Raw genomic sequence first — 22757 nt, forward strand, 5'->3', positions numbered from 1 at the left:
ATTTTGCTACTATTAGGAGTTGGCAAAGCTGGTGATAATGTGGCATGGTGGAGCTTTAAGGGTATCTGAGTCTAGAGTTGTCAAGGCTTGTGTTTGGAACTCTTCAGTTTGGTCCCATGTGATCTGTGCTCTTACAGACAGTACCTCACTTGTCCACTGTATTCTTCCTGTCTCTTCTGGAAGAACTTGTGACTATTTAGGTAGGGCAATGGCTACTTAACTAAGTTAGGATCCATCTAGTGGCACCCTGGCACCCATACAATGGCTACTACTCACAGATATCCAACAAATTTACCTTTCTTATTTGCTGATGATAGAGAATACTCATAGAAATTATTATAGACTTTGCATTCATAACAAAGCTACTTTCTCCATAACAACTTTTAGCAGCTCAGCCACCAGAGGATTGCAAATTCATTTGCTGGCTCACATTCTGTTTTCAACAGAGATGAGTAAAGTATTTCCCAAATCCTGACATAAAAATGTGCACTTAGCTTGTGGAAGATGAAACTTCAGTTGGTTAGTAACATGTAGCATGTTCTGTGGAACAAAATATCCTTTCTAAAAATAAAATGTGTATCTGAAAACACTGTCACAAGCTCTTGAATGATTGAAGGGTACCATTAATTCACTAGGAAATTTACTAGAAACCCACTCTTCCAAATGGAATGCAAATAGTATAGCTCCAGAGATTAGGTGTACCACCAAGATCCATCGACTTCCAACTTCTTTCATTCCAAGACCTCTCTACTTCATACTTTAATTCTCAGAGCCTTGGTTAAAATCCTTTAAAAATTCTGATTATTAGGTTTGGCCCACTAGCTAATCTAAAATTGTAGCTTTAGTTCATGACACTGAAATTGATCAAGCCTGCAAAGTCTCTTTAATCATAAAAATCAGTATATTCATAGATTCTGAGTATTAAAATGCTAATATCTATGAGATATTCCATATTTCAGCTTCCCATAAGATGCTTGCAATTCTGGCACTCTAGAATATTCCCCTTATTGATGCTGAGATTGGGGACCCAGATAGACACCTTGGGTTTTTGTTTGTTTGTTTGTTTTGTTTTGTTTTGTTTTGTTTGGTCTGTGTAACTTATATTCCATTATCAGCAATGTTGAAAACAAACTATTCCATAAAATCAGTTATGGAGAGAGAAAGTATGTGTTGGGTGATTTCTGTCTGTTGCACAAACCAGATGATTCAATGTCTATAACACACATTTTGGGAAAACAAGGGTTTTATTTATAGAGTTTCTATTAATGTCACCTTTCAAATGGCAGCACTGTAAGAGAGTACCATCTAAGATAGATGCTTAGGAAGAACTCACACTCTGATGAGAATCATTATAGACCCCAAACTCTAAGAGTATTATGTCCCACTCTCATTTGTAAGTAACACGGATCTACAAGATGGTTCAGCAGGTAAGGCCTTTCTGTCAAGCCTGACAACATGACTTTGTTCCCCAGGACCCACATAGTGGACCCACAAATTGTTCTCTGATTTCCACATGTCACTGTGACACTCTCCCAACCCCCAACCCCTCTCCCATAAGAATTAAAACAAAACATGCCTAGAGCCCCAAAAATATAAAGGGCTACAATATATATTCAATATTTTCTTTAAAAACAAACAAACAAAGAAAAAACAAGTTTATTTAGTGCATGGAAGAAGAGCAATGGGCATTGCTGTAACTGCCTGCCAGGCATCTATTCATAATACAATTAATAGATGTTCTTTACAAACTCTTACATGGAATAATATTATTAATTGTCATTTTCTCACCATATTTCCTTATTGCAATAAATGCTGGAATCCATTCCTCAAAATTTCCAGCCTACAGAAACAAACAAAAAAACAAACATCAAAAACAGCCTTTCTTATAACATCAGTAATTTTTTTTGTTTGTTTTTTTCGAGACAGAGTTTCTCTATGTTGTTTTGGTGCCTGTCCCGGATCTCATTCTGTACACTAGGGTGGCCTTGAACTCACAGAGATCTGCCTGGCTCTGTCTCCCAAGTGCTGGGACTAAAGACATGCACTACCAACTGCCTGGCACATCAGTAATTTCTATATGTCACTTATAATACCTTAGTGTTTTACTGGTGTCATCCAAATGGACTCTGATATTCTCAATACTAGTGTAACTAAATTAAACCATGAATATAGGGCCTGAAGAGATGGCGTAGTAGTTAAAAGTACTTGCTGTTCTTTCAGAGGGCCCAGCTTTGGTTTCCAGCACACAGCAAGTAGCTCACAACTGCCTGTAACTCCCGCTCCAGGGTGTCCAATGTCCTTTTCGGGCCTCAGTGAGCAACCCCTCACACACAGTTGGCATTGCATGAACACAAATACACAAACATACACATAACTAAAATGAAGTCTGAAGAAAAAGAAATACAAACCCAACATTTATAATACTAAGGACCAAAAACAAACCCCATAGAAATCACAAATTTAAACAGTACTGTGATGGAGGGAACAATTAAAGATGAGCCAGCCTCCTCCAACCTCTCATGGTCCTACCAGCTCTGTTAGAACATGCCTATGCATTTATGAGAAAGGCAGGGCAGAAAGGTGCCAAGAATAAAACTCTAGATAAAGAAACCATGGAAAACGCACTGTGGTTGAAGTTAAATAGTCCTAGCCATTTAAAAAAAAAAAGCCAATCATATTCAAAGAAGAACAGCAGTAAGTAACCGGATGTTCATCACTAATGTTTTCCATTCTCTGGGCAAGCTCTCACAGTTTTGCAAAAGGACTCAGCAGGATTAAAAGATTGGAGAAAAGTCAATTTAAAGGATCAGTATGCTGTGACAACATTAATATTTTCAAAACTCACTACATGACTTTATAGAAGCTATACTACATAGTTAAATGATTTCACCCCTCCTAGCAAGCTGACCCATTTCTTCTTTTAGCCTATTTGTGACATTCTTTGTATTACTGGTATAGTCAACAAATAACTTTTTTGTTTGTTGTAGAAAAGCAAAGCGAGAAATTTTACATCTAAATGTTTGCTTGTGAATGCAGTTGATTTTTAAAAATGGACAAATTCGGCGTCCTCTTCTGCCTCCTTGTTTTGAGTTTCCATGTGTAATCAACAGAAGTGAGTACCTTATTAGGGTTTACTAAACCTTTTCCACATCCCAAGAGTCATTTTACAGTCAGTTGTTTTCATTAAAAGGGCACACACGATCTTTTCAGCGAACTTCCACTTCTTAAGAGCTGGTCATTTTCCATTTAACTCAACTTTCTCCCTCATTTGATTGTAGATTATATAACTACTGCCAAATTAGACACAGTTTTTTAAAAAAAAAAACACCACCACTGCTCCTCAGGATGTTGAATTAGTATTTCAGTGTAACTCCCACTAGAAATATCAATAGCCGTTCACTCAAGTGACGAAATTAAATTTATTTTTTTTCTCCTGACCATGGCATGGGAAGAACAGCTGATTTCACCACTCATTGGCCTGACCTCATATTGATTTTCTATTTCCGTGATAAAGATTTCCAAATCACAGAATGTCCATTGAGCTTCTATGATGCAGAAAGCAGTGCTCTGCCCGGTTCTGAGCATGGGATCCATGAGAGATGGTGCTGGATGCCCACCCAGCAATCATCCCACATGTTCCTTCACACACATGCTTCCTCCTAGTAAACAGCCTCTGCCATCTAACAGAGACAGAAATACCCAGTGAACCCTTTGCCAGACTCACTTACACTTAGAACATGGGTATGTGTTCCAGCTATTTTACCAGATAAAGGTAAATCTGCTGAGACTGGGGTGAGAAGTGGGGAAACAGAGGAAAGAGGAATACGGTTCTTCTGTTTGGTAGAGAGAATTTTGAGAAAGCTGTTCCTCTTTTGGGTGTGTGTGTAGAACTATATAAAAATACTATGCTGACTTTATAATTGGACTTTTCTTAACAGCTGGGTAAAATTCCATTGTGTATCTATGCCATGTGCAGGGAGATGGATGGGAGAGTGTGAGGGAAAGAAGGGAACTGGGGAAGATGTGTGGAGAGAAACAACAAAAACAAAATTTGTTTGGAAAATGTCATGACATCATGATGAAACCCAGTTCTTTGTAAACTAATAATAAATTAATAATAATTGAAAAATAGCTATGTCAAAAGATTTGGTAGTCATTTTTCAATCAAAAAGGAAAAGGCTTCAGAACAAAAACCAATCAACAATGGAGAGCTAGAAAGAACATGATTCTCAAGGACATTTTGAGCCATTGGAATGCCATTTGAGTTTGGAATTTCCCTGCCTTAGTGGAAATATAGTTGTACCTACAGAGTTTGCTTTTGCTTAAGAAGTTTGCACCTCTGCTGTGGAAGGTATCCCATGGGATGGAACTACCCAGTCATCCCTTTCCTTTGTAGTGCAGTTGGGATGTCAATGCCTCACTGTGTCTCTTTCCTAGACCTTTTAATGCATTCCACATCAATCCCATCCCATCAGAACTCAAGAATAACAAAGTATTCTTTTATTTCAAGTTTCCATGGTCCTGTGACTTATAAATGTCCTGTGATCTCCAAAAATCAATACCAACCAAATTCTTGGGTTATCAGACTTCTATCTCCTATCCCTAAAATTCAATGAAAGATCATCTACTTGATGTGACTACTTGTGCCACATGTTGGTGGCTAATGGATTTGTGTGTGTCTTTTGTAAGGATAGGTGAGTACAGGGCCTGGTTCTTATATAGAAACATGATGATAGTAGTTAAAGCAGGGAAGATTTTACTTCATATTACACTGAAGTCATCAAACGTTACTCCTTTTTTTCAACATCTTAAAGTATGTAACTGGATGAATTGTGTTTTTCTTTCTTTATTAAGTTCTTCAACAACCTATAGACAGTTTAGTGACCTATCAGACAACAGCTCTACAATAACTATCCATTAAAGGATTGGTAAGTTTTGTATTTAAGTGTTAAAGCTCAGTACCATCATTGATAACTATAATATGTTTTCCCAATTAAATGGGTAAGTATGCTGAAGATTAGGGAAATTATGTAACCATCAGAATTTATACAATAGGAACAAAGCCAGTTGCATCACTGTGGCCTGCTATCTCCTAGTCTATTGTTCTTTTTAGTTTACTGAAAGCAATCTGTGTGTTGTAATCTAGTCAATATAAAGGATCCCTGCAAGTAAACCAGTAAACTCTTAATGACATATTGCTTTACTCACAGAGCAGAACGTTGCCTAATCCCCACTGGTAGAGAGTGAGAAACTGTGGAGCAGGCATCTCTAAATGGGATGTCTTTATGAAAAACCTTCCCTCAAGACTCAGGGATCCTTGTGGAAGATGTTGTAGAAAAATATAAGGGACCAGAGGTGATGAATGACCCCAAGGAAACAGCTTCTTCCATACACCATAGGACTAATACACATAAGAACTTACTGAGACTATGAGAGTATGCACAAGACCTGCACAGGTTCAAACTAGACAAAATCTCATCACTGAAAAGGTGAATGTACACAGGACTCTACCCTAAACCAGGAAACTATTTGCAATTGATACTTACTGGGAAAGAGAAATCGGTTTTCTCCAATAGAGTGTCATTGGGTATATCAACCACACCACAAGGTGGACCCAGGAGTAATTGACAATGCAAAATGGACTCCATATTTCTTTCATGTGTATTTTCTGTTTTGTTTTGGTATTTTTCCTCAAATTGATTTCCCTTTTTATTATTTTTAGTTTGTTTTTATTTTTCCTATTTTTTTCCTGAAAGAGAGAGACATGAAGTTGGGTGGGTAGAGAGGTAGGGAGGATCTGGAAGGAATTGAGGGAGGTGAAATAATATGATCAAAACATATTGTATGAAAAAATTAAATAAATATTAAAAGATAATTGTATGAGTGTATACAGTTACCAATGTCCTACTTAGATATGAGAGATAATGTTTTGGATTATGATAGTCAGGATTGCCTAGGGTGTGTGCCATGCAGCCTATGGCCAAGATACCTAGATTTATGATCTTTATTTATCTGATGTCAGCTTTGTTATCTCCTTAGAGAGTTCCTCCCTGACTTTTAAATCCAAATTTGGAAAACACTCCAGTTCCATTTATTTTCTCCACATCACTTTCAATATTTTCACTCCTCTCAACTCCCCACAGAAAATTACACATTTGTTGGCTGGAAATGTACTCCAGGGGTAGAACATTGACCCTTTGATTCCAATACCACAAAACAAAATTACATGTTTGCTTTGTGTGTTTCCCTGTTTGCTTGCATCTCTTCCCAAAGGGCAAAACTATGCCTATTCTGTTCCTCTAAACCCAGCCCTTCACAGCACTTTCAATGCACAGTAGGCATACAATACCTATTCAGCCACCAGTTAGTTAGATAATATTTCAAATGACAGCAGATGGAAAGGTGAAAAAAAATCAAGCAAAAATAATGCCATTTGGGGGCTTCTAATCCACTATGAGAAAACAAGAAGTAAATGCATAAATAAAACTATACATATTTGAAGAATATCAGAAGCCACCATTTCAAAGATGCACCATAGACTTTACATTAAATAATGAAAACGGTATCTCAGTTCTGCCCTGATGTTGTTATTGACATTTTGATGCATACTAAATCTAGAGACATGCAAAACACAAGTAAAAGGGCATCTTAAAATTGATGAAATACAACAGAATGCATGTTACATGGTGATGTGGTAATGAGGAATATACAGATAGGCAATATGTAGCAAGAGAGAGTACCATGCATTGATGAATGAATTATATATAGTAGTAAGTCATCAGAAAAAATAGACATATTGACCAGGAACCAACCCTGTATTCATGTGGCACATTGTGACTTTAGTGGCAGATATAGACTAACCCCAGCTATGGCAATCCTTATTCTGTGCACTTGAACAATTTTTTGAGGCTCTGTTTGCTAATTTGAAAACCAGCAATATTTACCAAAGTCACTGAATTTAAGAGAAATTCTGTATATGGATGTTTTAATTATTTCTATGATTTTATTACATAACTTCGGAAATAAACTTCATTTAAATTCTTTAAAAATTAAAAAAATAATTAAAAATATAAATACAATATTTCTTCCTTTCCTTTCCTTTCCTTTCCTTTCCTTTCCTTTCCTTTCCTTTCCTTTCCTTTCCTTTCCTTTCCTTTCCTTTCCTTTCCTTCTTTACCTTCCTTCAATCCCTCCCATGTTCCCCCAACTTTGTCTCAAATGGATAACTTCTTTTTTTTATTACTGTTGTTATAGACACATACACTATATGTATATATGTGTGTGTGAACACACACATATAACCTGTTAAGTCTCCTTAATGTTGTTGTGTGTATATGATTTTAGGGCTGACTACTTGATAGTGAATACCAATTAGTGGGCACACATCTATGAAAAAACTAATTTTCACTCTCTTACTTGTCATTAGTAGCCTAGAATTCTTTGTCTAGAGGAAGGGTTTCACATAAGCATGTGTTTTCAGGTCTTGCTTAGGTAGTCATATTGATGAAGTGCCACGGATGTATATTCCCTGTCATCTCTAAGAGATCTCACAGGAGGATTCGAGGTCCTCTCACTTTTACGTTCTTTCAGCCCCTTCTTCTGAGATGTTCCCAGAGACTGAGGTGTGGGAATTGTGATGTAGATGTATCCATAAGGCTGGGCACACCACAATCAGTTGTCCTCTGCATTTTGACCAGTTGTTTTCTGTAATGGTTTTTGTCTGCTTCAAAGAGATACTTCTTTGATGAGGGGTGAGAGGTGCAACTATTGGTGTGTGTAAGGATAAGTTTTAGAATACAGTCAAGAATTATGTTCATCTAGTAAAGTGGTTTTAGTGGGTTCTTTTCTAAGATTCATGACCTCAGTACCAGGAGTACTTGGCTAGGTTTCTGGTACCAAGCATGTTTTCCCTTCTACTGAACAGACCTTAAATCCAGTTAAATAGGTGCTGGCTACCACCAAAATATGAGTGACACTATGGAACCTTTAGGAACAGCTTGCCATGCTATTCATTGTTGTGGTTCATAAGCATCACATGGGTAAGAGTATTGATTGCTTCCCTCCATTGGTAGCTTGTGGGGTACCTTATGACACCATGAAAGCTAGACCTCAGGGAGGCAGCTTTCAGGTTAAATCCAGTCTAACTTTCCAAGTACTGTGACTGAAGTATGTGCTGTCTTCCACAATAGTAATATACCTTTAACCTCAGCGAAGTAACCTAGGGCAACAGCAATGACTTACACTATTTTAGGAATCTCTGAATCTACCTTGCCCAACAACTTGAAGTTTCTTGTGCCTAGTTTGGTGGTTCAGACTTTAACCCCAGCACTTCAGGAGCAGAGGCAGGTAGATCTCTATTAGCCAGATTACCTTTGTCTACATAGTGAGTCCCAGGCCAGTCAGGGCTATATAGTGAGACCCTGCCTTAAACAACAACAACAGCAACAATAACAGCAGCAACAATAGCAATAGCAACAGCAACAACAACAAAATCCTCTTCATGTCAGGTTGAGATGTCCGCACCACTACATGGACCCCCATAGCACTCTTCTCTATTTATATTTGTAAGGAATCTTTCCCCCACTAAATAATTTTTCCTTTAGCGTATGAACCTCGACTTATTCATAGCCAATGCCTGGCAGCTAGAAGGTCCCTATAGTATTTGTTGATTGAGCAAAAGAATCAATTTGAGTAAGCCAGTCACAGAACAACAACTGATAACCGTTGCAGTCCAACTCATACAATCAGAGGACACGACAGTGTTTTCCAGAGGCCAAAGGGTAAGAGAGTAAACTTTTTCAATTGGTATTCATTGATAGGTGTCAAGTAAGTTCTAGTGTATGGCGACAAAGCATAGTACTTATAATTAATTAGCAGCACTATAAATTGGAGTAAGTTCAAGATCTGTTAAGTAGGGAGAATGCATGCTAAGTTTTTTCTCTCTGTAAAAACAATCTCAGAGGAGCTCTTGAGAGGTGTTGGGTATGTCCATTCCCCTGACGGCACAAACTGCTCAAATGGCACACAACAAGGATTTTCAATTTTTGTGTATTAATTATGCCTCAACAAAGATGCTTTATCAATCTGAATTGTTGGATTTGTTCCTAGTAAATGGAACATTTTCATTACTGCCTTTGAAATGCACGGAGGCATCCATCCATTCACTCAACTGAAGCCTCACTTGAGAGCTAAGTGGCAATAGCTTTAAAGGAGAACATTGTTGTTTTCTGGAATACACAGGAAAATCCTATGGAATACACAGACAAAGACTCATCTTGGGCTTTCCCTATCTTTACCACAGGGCATGCCCCTTCCCGGGTGGGGGGGGGGGGGAGGATTTGCATTTGCTATCTGTCTCAGCAACCCACAATCAGTGGCTAACCTTACAAGGTTCTAAAGAGACTGAGACGATTCTTCACGCTCTTGTGAGAGTGCCAGAATTCACATCCTCCACCCTACTCCAGTGTCTAGTTCTTAGGTAATGCAAAACAACATGGGGATGACTAGTTTTCGAGCCTTATTTAGACGAGCATGGCTTGCAGAGCATGAGCTCAGCCTTAGGCCCACGAATGACATGCCAATTTGCTCAATGCTCCTCTAAAAATGACTTAGCTATTTTTCTATCTTAGGAACTGAGTAGGACATTAAAAAAAAAATTCCAAACTCAAATTCTTGTTGAAATCTTGATGTCTCTCTAAGCAAAAATAACCTTTTTTTCTGGATTCAAAGGTCAAAAACACTATCAGAAAAAAAAAAAAAAAACTTTTCAAGGAGGATTCAAATTCAGCCAACCAGGTGGCAAAATCAACACCACTTTGATGCAGATGTGGTGCTGCCCAAGAAGTAGAGCTCCAGCATAAGACAGCCCTTTTCTTCTGTGACAGGTTGGAGCCTGTCAACCTCTTATTTTATTGAGAAGGTCAGGAGCTTAGGTAATCATATGATACTTATCAATCTATAGGAGCTGTGGAAATGTTATCTTTTACCTTGCAATTTAGATGACAAGCTGATACCATGCATGTAAAGATAGGATTATAAAATAATACTTTATGAATAAGTATATCACTTTTTTATCTTTGTGTGCTTATGAATGTGTATGTGTGTGTGTGTGTGTGTGTGTGTGTGTGTGTGTGTGTGCATGCGTTTGCAGTTATATATGTGCTTAGAAGTTATGGACCACTCCAGTATTAATATTCACCTTCCACCTTGTCTGAGAGTCCTTTGTTTGCATCTGTAGACACCAGGCTAGGTGTCTGCAGATCCTCCCGTCTTCACTTCCCAACTTGTTTTAGGACTGCAGGGATTAGGAACGTGCCTGATGCCATGCCCAACTTCTGCATGATTCTGGGGATCTGACCTCACATCTTGATATTTGCGTGGCAAATATTTTACTCACTGAGCCATTTCTCTAGCTGGGAGATCATTTCTCCCATTCAAGTGCTAACTAGGTCTGACCCTCCTTAGCTCCCTAGATCAGAAGAGACCTGGCACCCTACAGACTAGAAACAGAAGCCCAGTCTAATTCCGAACAAGTAGTTTTGCAGAATGGAAGAAACCTTGTCCACAGTCATCTATATTGTCTGGTGTCACCCATCTCAGGCATCCTCTTGAAAGACACAACCCCTTCGTCTTTATGTTCTAAGAGCAATGGGTTTGACATAAGTAGGTAAAATGAGGTACATTTCTGCTTCTTTAAATATCACACAGCCTTGATACCAGGAAAAACTAATATGAAATATGGAAAAAAAAAGATTAGTTTGCAAATGATATCTTTAGCTGATATCTGTGGTCAAAACCTTTGAACCTCTACTGCCCAAAGAACAATAGCAGCTATTGTTAGCATCATGTGTTCTTTCCCTGAGAGCCTTCTTTCTTACTCCACAGTGTCAAACACTAGTGACTATGATGTCTCTCAGCCTTGTCCATTTCCCCTTCAACGGAACCACATCCCCCACATAACCTGCCCCTTCTTCACCAATGGTTATTCACCCGCCCCATACCCATTGAACTCCTGGACCATGAGTAATCTTTCTTCTGTCTGGGGGTACATTCCCTTCCTGTGTCCCACTCAAAACTCTGCTAGCTCTTCAAAACAAATGTTTCTCATGAAGCCTTAACATATGCCATTCCCATTTAATTTCAAGTATGCCCATCTTATCTTCTAAACTCTTTATATAATAGCTCTGTGTTTATGCTCTCTGACCACGACAGTAAGGGACGGTGTCTCCCACAGAGTCAGTACAGGACTCACCCAGACACCAAATTCCTAGCACAAATGAGATTTAGTACCCTGGAGGGAGAAGGGGGAGGGGAGTGGTGTATAAAGACAAACAGCAAACACCAAGCAGGTGAGCAGGTGGGGTGTTTTTTTGTTTGTTTTTCTGTAGGAGTGGGTTTTTTAGGGGAAAGAAGGGGAGTCTGTGCTGGAGTGAGTTGGTAAATCCTGATTGGACATATTAGGCAAATAATGAATTTTGATTGTCCGTCCTTGGTGTTTTGTCTCAGTAATGAGTCAGTGGCCAAATAAGGGAATGGACCTTGGGGTCTAGCTTTAGGAATGTAACAGTTTTTAGCAAGGGAGAGGGAAAGGGGTAAAAAGGCAAAACCCATCGGCACTATGTTTACCACACTAGGGCCTGTTAGAGAGTCCTTCAACTACATTTATGAATCTTTCTGTAAAGCACGGAACAGGCTAGAGAGAACTCTGAGGAACAGATCAGGTAAGAGGTGAGGAGCATACACAGACATCCAACAGATGCTTGGGGACAAGGGAGAGGACTCTGCATTGCAGGCACCTGAGGACACTTACATCCTCCTAAGTGACTTGACTTTCAGGCTCCTGGAATGAATTGTGTTTTGTGAATCCAGTTGTCTCTGCTAAGCAAGTGGGAACTGTAGGATGGCTAGTCTTTACAATCATAAAATTTTCCTGGGCAACGACCTTGGTAGCTGTTTGGACACAGCACCACTGAGTACAGCCACTCTCTAATAACTCAGCAATACATTTTACTGAAGACAGGGGACCTAAAGTTTTTCAGGCAGTGTTTTCAGTGCTTCATGCATTATTATTATTAATATTAATATTATTATTATTATTATTATTATTATTATTATTATTATTGGCAGAGAAGTTACAAAAGGTGAGCACTGACATTATCTTCTCCATTTTCAAGATAGAGAAATGGAAGCACAAAGAAATAGGACGGAGCTATTGAACGAGTGAGCCAGGATGCAAAAGCAAGCAGTCTAGCTTCACAGCCTGAACTCATGAGCCCTACATCCTATGCTTCTGGGTCTACCAAGTCCCCAGATAGCTGGATTCCATAGGCAGCTGCACTATCAGGTCTCTGTCCCACGTTGTCCAAGCCTTTTCTTACACCTATTGGTTTAAGAACAAAATGTAAGAGGTCACACATATAAAAAAAAAAAAAATCCCCTCTTCCACACTTCCCCCCGGGCTTGCTGTTGGAACTTCTGCTTTTCTGTTCTTTCATCTCCCCTACAGTTAACAGCCACTAGAGCAAGGGCCAAGCTTCCTACAAACACAAGCCGCGGTAAGTACCAAGCTGTTAGGACTCCAAGAAGCTCCTGAATCAGTCACTGTTTGCTGCTTCCTCTAACAAATATCTCTTTGAGATTCTCGAGTGACTCAGTCACACATCCCACACCTGCCGGGTAGAATCAACTGCCCCAATCTCTGAGGCTGCCAGGAAGCACACAATTCCAAAGGGTAAAAACCAGCTCCGGACCAGGCTGGAGTAACGATGCACTGGGGAGTAGAAAACAACCCTCATTTATAAAACGTGGAAAATTCGGTAGCCTGGAGAGGAACCCTGGAAAGATAAATATTGAAGTAGGAGAAAGGATGACGCAACAAGGTCGCTATTAACCGACGTACAAACTTCTCTTTAGAAGTGAATAGCTGGGGGCTGGAGAGGTGGCTCAGTGGTTAAGAGTGCTTCCTGTTCTTCCAGATCGACCCGGGTTCTGTTCCCAGCAATCCTGTCAGGTCCCTCACAACTGTATGCAAAACTCCAGTGCCAAGAAATCTGAAACCCTTAGCCTCCTCCAGAACCCCCACACATGTGGCACACGTTCTTCAGAAACAGTGTCTTCCACGCACAGCAGGATGCTGCTGTTCACATAGAAACTCCCAGAACTATGGGACCACAAAAGACCTGAACAGGTTCAAACCAGACAAATACCAGCCCTGAAAAGCAAAAGCAGACACATAGATATGCCCCTAATCAAGAAGCTATTTGTCATTGATAGCCATGGGGAAAGGGAAAATCAGTTTTCTTCAGTGGAATGTCACTGGGTATATCAGCCACACTCCACAGCAGACCTAATACCTAGGAGTAGCTGCTCAACACAAAACAATCTCCATGGTTTTTTGAGTATTTTTTTTGTCTTATTGATTTTTTTTTGTTTCTTTTCCTTTTTTCTTTTTCTTTTGAGACAGAGAAAGAGAGAACATAATGTTGGGTGGCTAAGGAGGTGGGGAAAATCTGGGGGAAGTTGGGGAGGGGAAGGAATATGATAAAAATATTTTGTATAATTTTTTTAAAAATCTTAAGTGCATTATATAGGTGTATGAATTTCTTAAGTAATTAAAAAATAAAGAAAATTATAAGCCCCCAAACCCTCTAAACAACAAAAATTCTCATCTCATTCCAAATCAATTTCCCCTCTGGATCACAGGCTGTGAACTTTTTGAAACTGAATGAGAAGTTGGTATGAGCCTACATACATTTTTTTTTTTTTTTCTGGGCAGGAGACCTCTCATTTTCAGACTTCATCTTGCTAAGAAAACATTTTTGCCACAAACTGACTGAAGTTGAAACAAATACTTCAGCCTTTGTGAACCCAGTCTTTGGTCCCTCTGTGCAAAATGCTCCCAAGTGGCTGAGAAGGCCAAGTATTCCTTTGTCTTTTTTGGAACCCACCCCAGCAAGAGAATTGACCTGCCTTTTGGGAGAAGAACGCCATGCCCAGATAACACCTACCAGACACCAGGAGGTGACCTTGACTCTTCTCGGGTTCCCCTCTGCTCACAGTCCTAGTCCTCAAGCAGTGCCTTGTGGTGCCCAGAGTAATATGAACCACCACAGGAGATTTCACTGGGTCTGAGGAGGAGTGGTAATGACAGAGATTTGTGTGCTTTTCATCTGTGCATTGCTTATAGTCGTCCAAGCCAACCCCCATCACCCTCTTTTTCCCAGATCCTAGCCTGGGCTATTTTCTGCTCACAGATCGCTTCCTGCTCACTTCTCTGTTGCCCTCCATTCCTCCTTCCGTTCTCTTCCCCAGCCCTCTCCCTGTCGATCCTACGTAGCCCAGGTTGATCTGGAAATTGGAATTGTTCTGCCCGAGCCTCCAGAGCGCTGGAATTACGGGCTTGTTCCACCATGCCCCGCTAGGTTTTTATGACCATCATACATTTTAAAACTCTCGATTACAAGCGCTCTGACCTTGTGTGCACTCTAGTCGGGTTGAACTACTCTCTGCAAGGATGGCATTTGATTTATTTGTGATGTCTACTCCTCCGGGAAGAAACTACATGTCTAAGAGCCAGTCAGTCAGTCTTGCAATACCACATGCTTTGTTTCTTACTGATACTAAGTGGGCCCTTGTTGTGGAAATTATGGTTATTAAATTATACATTTTTAGAAGGGGGAATATTGTCTGCAAGAGACAAAAGTTGATGTTAAAAGTCAAAGAGGGTTAAAAACTAGTCGGAGGCAACCTCCTGACTGCAACGATAAGGTATGAGCGTCTGAACCGGGCAAATCTTGTTCCCTAGTGTTTAAGTGTCTCAAGCTCTACCAACCAAGCTAGCCAGGCAGCCTACTCCTTAGTATTTATTGCATTAAGTTAAATGAACATTTTCTCCTATGTGGGTAATAGCAGCCAAAAATATGGTAAACACTGGCTTAAAGCACTTTCATATCTCCTAAGCCTGTGTCCAAATACAGAATACACTCCCCCCCCCCCGCCATCGCCTCTTTATTTTTTAAAATCACTACTTGAGGCTTGATTTTCAACTGTCCAGGATTCTATTCCAATTCTAGAAATACTGGTTTGTTGAGTGGAGGCACTGTACTTACATTCTTCTACTGGATCTTGTTACATTTGAATCACTTCATCCCTTTTGCATAACTTTCCAGTAGAGGAAAGTTCTAACTTCATCAAAGTTACTAACTCACATGGGGTCACAATTTGGGAACTGATTGCTAATAAGTATATGTGAATCTGCACATCTATCTAATAAGAGAAGCTAATCTTTACTTACTTCTAACTCTTGGGTGCTCCGAAGATATCCCAAACACTTTGAGGTTCTGCATAATGAAATTAATTGAATTTCAGCTTCAAAAAAAATCTTTCCATCTAGTAAAGGCAGCAGAGATAATGAGAAACACAGACTCTGAAATTAGACTGTGCGGCCCCAAATCTAGCTGCTGACAGTCTGTAAGTTAGCTAACTGCTCTAGACATACTCTTATCATCACAGAAAATCAAACAACAGTATTCATGTCAGTGTGTTACATGTGAAATACTCGTGCAGCATTTACAGACTGTGAGCATTCAAGATGCTATTGTTGTTAGGAAAAACAATAAATACAATGTATATAGAAAATATATAGATACTTTAAAAAGGTCCCAGATCTTCACCTCTTTGTATATCTTCCTATTATTTTGCTTTGTTTATTCTTACTTGGTTTGTTTGTTGTGTTGGGAGCAGAACTCAAAGCCACATGAATGCTAAGCAAATGCTTTACTGTTGAGCTGTATCCCCAACCTGTCTTAGTGTTTTTGTTGTTGTTATTGTTGTTGTTTTTTAAATTGACAAGTAAAAATTATATGCATTTATATTATACCATGTAATGTCTTAATACATATTTGCGCTGTATAATAGCCAAATCAAACTAAGCTTGTCTAGCTCTTCAAACATCTATTAGTTCTTGGGGAAGAAAACACTCAAAGTACTTTTTGGTAAGGCAGTGTATCAGCTGCTCACTTTTGTATTTAGTTTTTAAAGGCCCTTCTGTCCATTTTGAGTGTTAATTAAAAGTAGGATCAAGGAAGTTCACTGTCATTGACAGCTAGAGAAACTTTAGAGTGCTTTAGGACTCATAAACTGTTACAAGATTTGGTACTGTTAGAATCCTGATGCAGTCTGTACAGATTTATTTAATGACTAGAATATCCATTTTCAAAAACAAAAACTCAGAGGCTGGAGACACTGAGAGACTCATAGTGACTTCACCGAAGACATTTTGGTTATAAATGATGGAACTGGAACTCATTTTTCCAACTCTCAGGACCTGAGGGTTTAATGAGGTTAGTCCTGGTGTTGGCTACCCAGTGGTCCTTCTGCTTCATGTTTTACATTTCTATCACAGGAAGTAAGTAATCTTTGTGCCTGTGCATTGAACTAGTTCACCCATGAATAGGATGTATCAGTAGCTTGCCACTGTCTGTGGAAGAAGTGGTCAAAGTTTGAGTTGAGAGACAGGCTTTGAATATCCAGTAGATACTAAGTAAGCATTTTCTGAATAAATTAGCAGTGTTTTTATGCTTAGATAGACTTTATCTTCTGTTTTGCTTAGAGCGTTTATTCATTGAACATTAGATGCCTTTGTTCCCTTCTTGTACTAGTTTCTCTTCTCGTTCTTATGACAAAAAACTTGATACAAAGCAATTTAAGAGAGGAGAGATTTGTTGTGGCTCATAGTTTGAAGACACAGTTGGTCATGGGCAGCAAGTCATGACAGCAGGAATGAGCAAGCTGGTCACCATGTGCTCATAATCAGGGAGCAAAGAGAGATCAATGCTCAGCTCAATTTCTCCTTTGTATCCAGTCAGAAATCTCAGTCTATAGGACGCTGTACTCACCTGCAAGGTAGGCTTCCCTCCTCAGGCAAACCTTTCTGGAAATATCTTCATAGAGACATTCAGAGGTATGCTTCCATGGTAATTCTGAATCTAGTCAGAATGACAAGGAAGATTATCCACCATACCTCTTTAACTCAATATTTACATATAAGAATTCCTTTAGGTTCAAGTTTTTATAGACAAATCCTTGTTTGGAGAAGTAATTCAGCCTTGTAGATTAATTTCTCTAAGAACTATCTCATTCAAGCCTCTGTTTCACGAGGTTAGATTTAGTTAAGGAAGGTTCTTTCCCAGACAGAAGCAGCCAATTGCCCATTAACAAAATAGTTCTAAGGGTTCCCACCTACCTTATCTCCATTAGGTAGGCACAGACAAATTTCACAGACAATAAGAATTGTTAAATTAATATGAGCTATGACCAGATCTCTGCAAGGATGTTGGGCAGGAACCCTGGATAAACATGTTTCTTTAACATGCTGTTCTTACAAATATTTGTTTGTTCAGAAGCCTTGGGGTGAATGTTTGTTTGAAAAACACACCACTGTTTAATTAAGGAACCAATTCTTGGGACTGTGTCGCTACTACAATGGATATGTGGATTTCAAGAAACTCTAGTTGAAGTAATTGCAGTGATTAGCAGTAAAGGTCACACATTTTGTCAGCAAGAAGTCATACCTCTTTAGCTGATTGGAACAGAGCTCTGCATTATGGACTGCTGACATTTTTGGTCCTGATTCCATAATGTGCATCTACAGAGACACTATAAATTTGGCAATGATTTGTAGCTTGATAGCACTTCCTCTTATGTGTCTGCGCTAGGCTGGATGGTCCTCAGAGTTTGGCAGGGTGAGAAACAGAAAAGTATGACCCACAGAAACTATAATGATCCTGTCTGCTCTTCTAGGCTCAATGTCATACCCTCTTTCCAAATTCTTATTTTGAATCTAACCACCCCCAGTGGAATGGTATTAGAAAAAGGAGTACTGGCCAAGGTGAGGATGGCAAATCATGAGATGGAATTCACATAGGTAGGATTTGGGTCCTGATAAAAGAGAAACAAAGAGCAAGCCCTCTAACCCTCTTCTGCTATGTGAGGCTAAAAAGGACAAGCCAGAAGTTTGAAGCCCAGGACCCTTACCAGCCTCAAACCTGGATAACATATTCTTCAGATTTGCAGCCTCCAGAATGATGAAAAACATATTTCCATTGCTATGAACCACTCACTTTGTGCTATGCTGTTGTGGACACCTGAGTTAAGTAAGATACACTTCTAAGCTTTAAACCCTGTGAAGCTCCTTGTGGCTCTTTAGAGAAAGACTAAACTCAATTAAATTTTCTGCCCTATGCCACTCACCTCTTTAGCCTTCCATTCCGTTTAATGTCTTGCTCTCCATGCATCAGCCACACTTGCGTTTCAGTTCCTTGAAGTCACAGTTCACATCCTCCTACCTAGAGGCTACTGCCCTGTTTCCCCACCATGCAGTGTTCTTTCTCCAAGACCTTCACTGCCTTCTCTCCACCTGATAGCAGGCTCGGTTTTCAGAGCTCGACTTTAAAGTCGCTCAAGGTCAAAGGTCCCCTTTGCAATGTATTTCTTCCCACTTGGCACATAGCCTTAATTATATCTTTCTGGGATTAACTGGATTAAATTTAATATCCATAAAAAGCATTATTTTGATGTACAAGTCACACAAACTTTGAACCACCCCAGGGTAGTAGCTACTTATCTGTAACCCAACACTTAAGAGCAGAGCCTAGATCAACTAGAGACCAACTCCATCAAAAAGGACCTCAGTTGAAGTTTCCTTGTCATATAATACTTTGTATATAAATGAATAACAAAACTACAAAAAAAACCCCACAAAGTTCCCATCCAATTCTTAACCTGCTATACAATACCTTTAAAGTCGAGAAAATTGAAGTTTAAAATATTGTTAGTGAAGACACTAGCAAACATGAATGAAATGATCAGATCAGTAACCTGTCAGCACTATGATTTTCTTTCTGTCCCCATTTCAGAATGAAGGGTTTTCTTCATAACAGGGAAATAACAAGGAATACATTCTTACTCTTCAAGCGAATGCCCTTTTATACACATACATTCAAAATGATTATTTTTGATTTTCAGTGTAGGAGGCTTAAGCACACAATGACAACTGATCAGTCCCTCAGAGTTCTTGTCACCTCAGAGCGTGACTTCTCTCTCAGATGACTGAAATCAATCATTGCCTGGGTTTCAGCTATTCTGATTATGGTGATGGTTATAAATGACCTTTTGTATCAGGTGCTGAGCTGCTGTGTTGAAAAGATGAATTGCTTCCCTATGGGAAGCACCCAGTATTCAGGCATCATTTTTCTAAGTGTTAGAAGTGACTGGTATGGAGGGACAATGTTACTGGGGATAATCAGCAACATGGGCAGTGAAAATGTTTTCATATAGGACTTGATTTAAAGATCTCAGGAGAGAGAATTTATGATATGTGCAAAGAGGTCTTGCCTAGAACGCTTGCATCATGCATACCTGGTGCCCAGAAACAGAGGCTAAATTTACAGGACTCTGATTACTATACCAATGGCCTCTGCCTGTGAGGGACCTCTCTGTCACAGGAAGATGAATGTAGTCTTCCAGGTTACTGTTCAAATCTGTCCCCTTGGGATTAGTGCATACCTCCAGGTCCATTCCAATTAATTCTTGAGATGAACTGTAGTTTCCAGTGTTCAGGACCTGCTATCCACAGTGGAAGATCACTTGGGAATATCCTAGGGGGTCAGTCAGATTGGTCTAAGAACATAACAAATGAAATGACCAATAACTCACAGTCTCTGTCCATTTCCTGCTGGCAAGTGATTAATGAACAGCCCACAGTCAAAGTCTGAGATACATAGTCAATACCTGGTCTATTTTGTGATTCAAGATAAATGATGCTCCAATTTGTATCAAGTGACAAATGATAACCAAATTAGCATCACCATTTCAGCTAATTACCTTATTCCCATAGCCACCACTATCATGCCTTTTTTTACTGAATAGTTACAGGGAGCCAGAGGCTGAGCTGTAAATTTCAGGGAATACTACAGAAAATATGGGATTCTTGGCCTCAGGAGTATAAATTCACCTTGCACTCCTATAAGTTTCCCAAGGACCTCAAATAATAGTAATTAATAACACTTAAAACTTAATGCAAACCAGAAGTAATGACACAAGCCTGTAAGGATGTAGAGGCAGTAGAATCCAGAGTTAAAGGCTATCTATGCCTATGTAGGAAGTGCAAGACAATTTGGATTACAGAAAACTGTCTAAAATTAAATAAGTAACACACACACACACATATGCAAGTGTGTAGACATATAAAACTTGATGAAAACTGTGTGATAATCTTCTGAGTGTTTTTTTCTGCTTTATCCATTCCCCATAAATCCCTAAGTAGTACCAATTTGCAGACTGATTGTTGCTCTATGTAGATAAAGAAATACAAATGTCTTAGGTCATTTGTCTGAGGTTGCTGAAGTAGGAAGGTGTGGAACTAAGGCTTAAAGCTAGGGATCTGGACTATAGGATTTATATCTGTTTTTCCATAGACCAATCACAACTGGAGTTGAAGCCAGGCATGGTGGTGAAGACCACAGGCCTCGCACTCAGTAGGTTGAGGTGTGGAGTAAGGGATGGTTATGACTTCCAGGCCAACTGGGCCACACTACCTAGACGATGATGATGATGATGATGATGATGATGATCCAGAACTCATAGGCTGGGGAGATAGCCCAGTCAGTAAAGTGCTGGCAATACAAGCCCAAGGACATGAATTTCATCTCACAGAACCCAAGTTAAAATAGAGATGTGGTGGTGCATGCTCAGGATTCTAGCACTGCGGTGGTAGAGACTCTCATGATACCCCAAACTCAACACTTGGCTAAATTTGATGTTGGTTAGCCTGAGGGATTCTTTTGTCTCTACCACCCAAGTGCTGGGAAAATAGCACTTTGATCCCACGCTTGGCAGATAGAGGCAGAGGCAGATCTCTGTGAATTCAAGGCCAGCCTGGTATACAGAGTGAGTTCCAGGACAGGCAGGGCTATATAGAGAGAATATGTCTCAAAAAAAAAATCTCTGGTTTTCACACACACACACACACACACACACACACACACACACACCACAAACCCCGACTTTTGCAAATATTTCCTATGGGCACTAATTTACTTTGCACCCATTCTTTTATTTAATGATCACAACTAAGTGAAAGTGGGCTATATTTAATGTGACTTAAAATGTTTCTCTTTGCTGTCTTCTACAATACCAGGGTTTTGTTGTTGTTGTTGTTGTTGTTATTGATGATGATGATGTTGATGTGAAAGTAGAAACAAGCTTAGAAAGACATGAATCTTTTTATAATTGACATTTCAGAATGAAATTCTTTTTTGGAGAGTAAGGGGGGAACAAGGGTGTTTACTTCAATTTATAATTCCAGGTTAAAATACATCATTGTGGAAAAGTCAGGGCAGGAACTTCAAACTAGTCACATCATATCCATAGTCAGGAACTGAGAGAAAAGAATGCATACATACACACTTGTTTGCTTGTACTCATCTTTATTTCTCTACTTTTATACAGTTCGGGACACCCTAACTAGGGAATGGTTCTGCCCACAGTGGACTGACTCTTCCCACATCCATTTATCAAGATGGTGTCCTACAGTCAGGCTGACAAGCCAATTCAATGAAGCTAATCAATCCCTCATTGAGACTCTTTTTCCAAGTGATTGTAGTTTATTTCACTCCTACATATTGACATTATGTTACATTTTGAGAAACATGCTTTCAGCTCATATCCCAGACTACTATCTCCTAATCAGAAATAATAGTCCTGACATTAAACATGGGGCTTGAAACTTAACATTTGGATTTACTTGGATCTTACCGTAAGTTTTAAGTGTTGGTATCTCCCGTTTCAGAAGCAGAAACTAAAGCAACAAGCGGCTGGTATAGAATCATGCAACTTTTGCCTTCCTGCATGGTGTGTTCATGGAGTGAACTCCTTCACATAAGAAACCAGCAACGTGTATGTTTCTACCAAGAATTATTTGTTTGGTCTGTGGATCTGCTTTTAACTCATGGTAGCATAAGATCCATCCTGCTGTGAAGAGGTGGACGCCCTGATTGCTGTTGACAGAAGAATTTGCCCTACTTACTAACCCTGCCCCTGATAAGGAAGCCAGTTCTTCAGGGACTTTGCCCATTGTGCTGTAACCAGCGTGGTGTACCCACCTACAATTGACTTGCGAGCTGCCTAGGTCACCTTGGAATGAGAATTCAATTTGGAAACAATCATACCCAACTTCCAAACAGGCAGTAGGAGGACTGGTGGGCGGGACAAGAACCTGGTATGCAAATCTTTAAAAGTGCCAACAGCAGAGGGCAGTGAAGAGGCGACTTAATCTTTGAGGAGGCACTTAGAGAAGCCTAGTGGTTAGGACTCTCAGGAGCCAATGTCCCTTTGGGAAGGAGGGTGCTGGGAAGGGAAGAGTTGCTTTAAGGTTTTTCTACTTCACGGACTAAGAATTTATTTTTCTGGTTCTCCCTAGCTCTTGATAACTTCGGGCAAATATGAGCTTTTTGTTTTGTTTTGTTTTGTTTTTTTTGTTTTTTGTTTGTTTGTTTGTTTTTAAATGCCTTCTTCCGCGGGTCCAGGACAGTTTGCACGAACTCTCCCAACAGTGCTGAAGACAATGTCACGCCTTTAAAAGAGGGGTTGTTTGGGGGGCTCCAGAATCTCTGGGAAAGGGTTCAAACAATAGGTCAAACGATAATTCCAGACTTCTCCCACAAAGGGAATATTATCTGCGACATTCGGCAGACGTCTGT

Source organism: Peromyscus eremicus, chromosome 20 (genome assembly GCF_949786415.1).
Source record: "Peromyscus eremicus chromosome 20, PerEre_H2_v1, whole genome shotgun sequence".
Taxonomy (NCBI): domain Eukaryota; kingdom Metazoa; phylum Chordata; class Mammalia; order Rodentia; family Cricetidae; genus Peromyscus; species Peromyscus eremicus.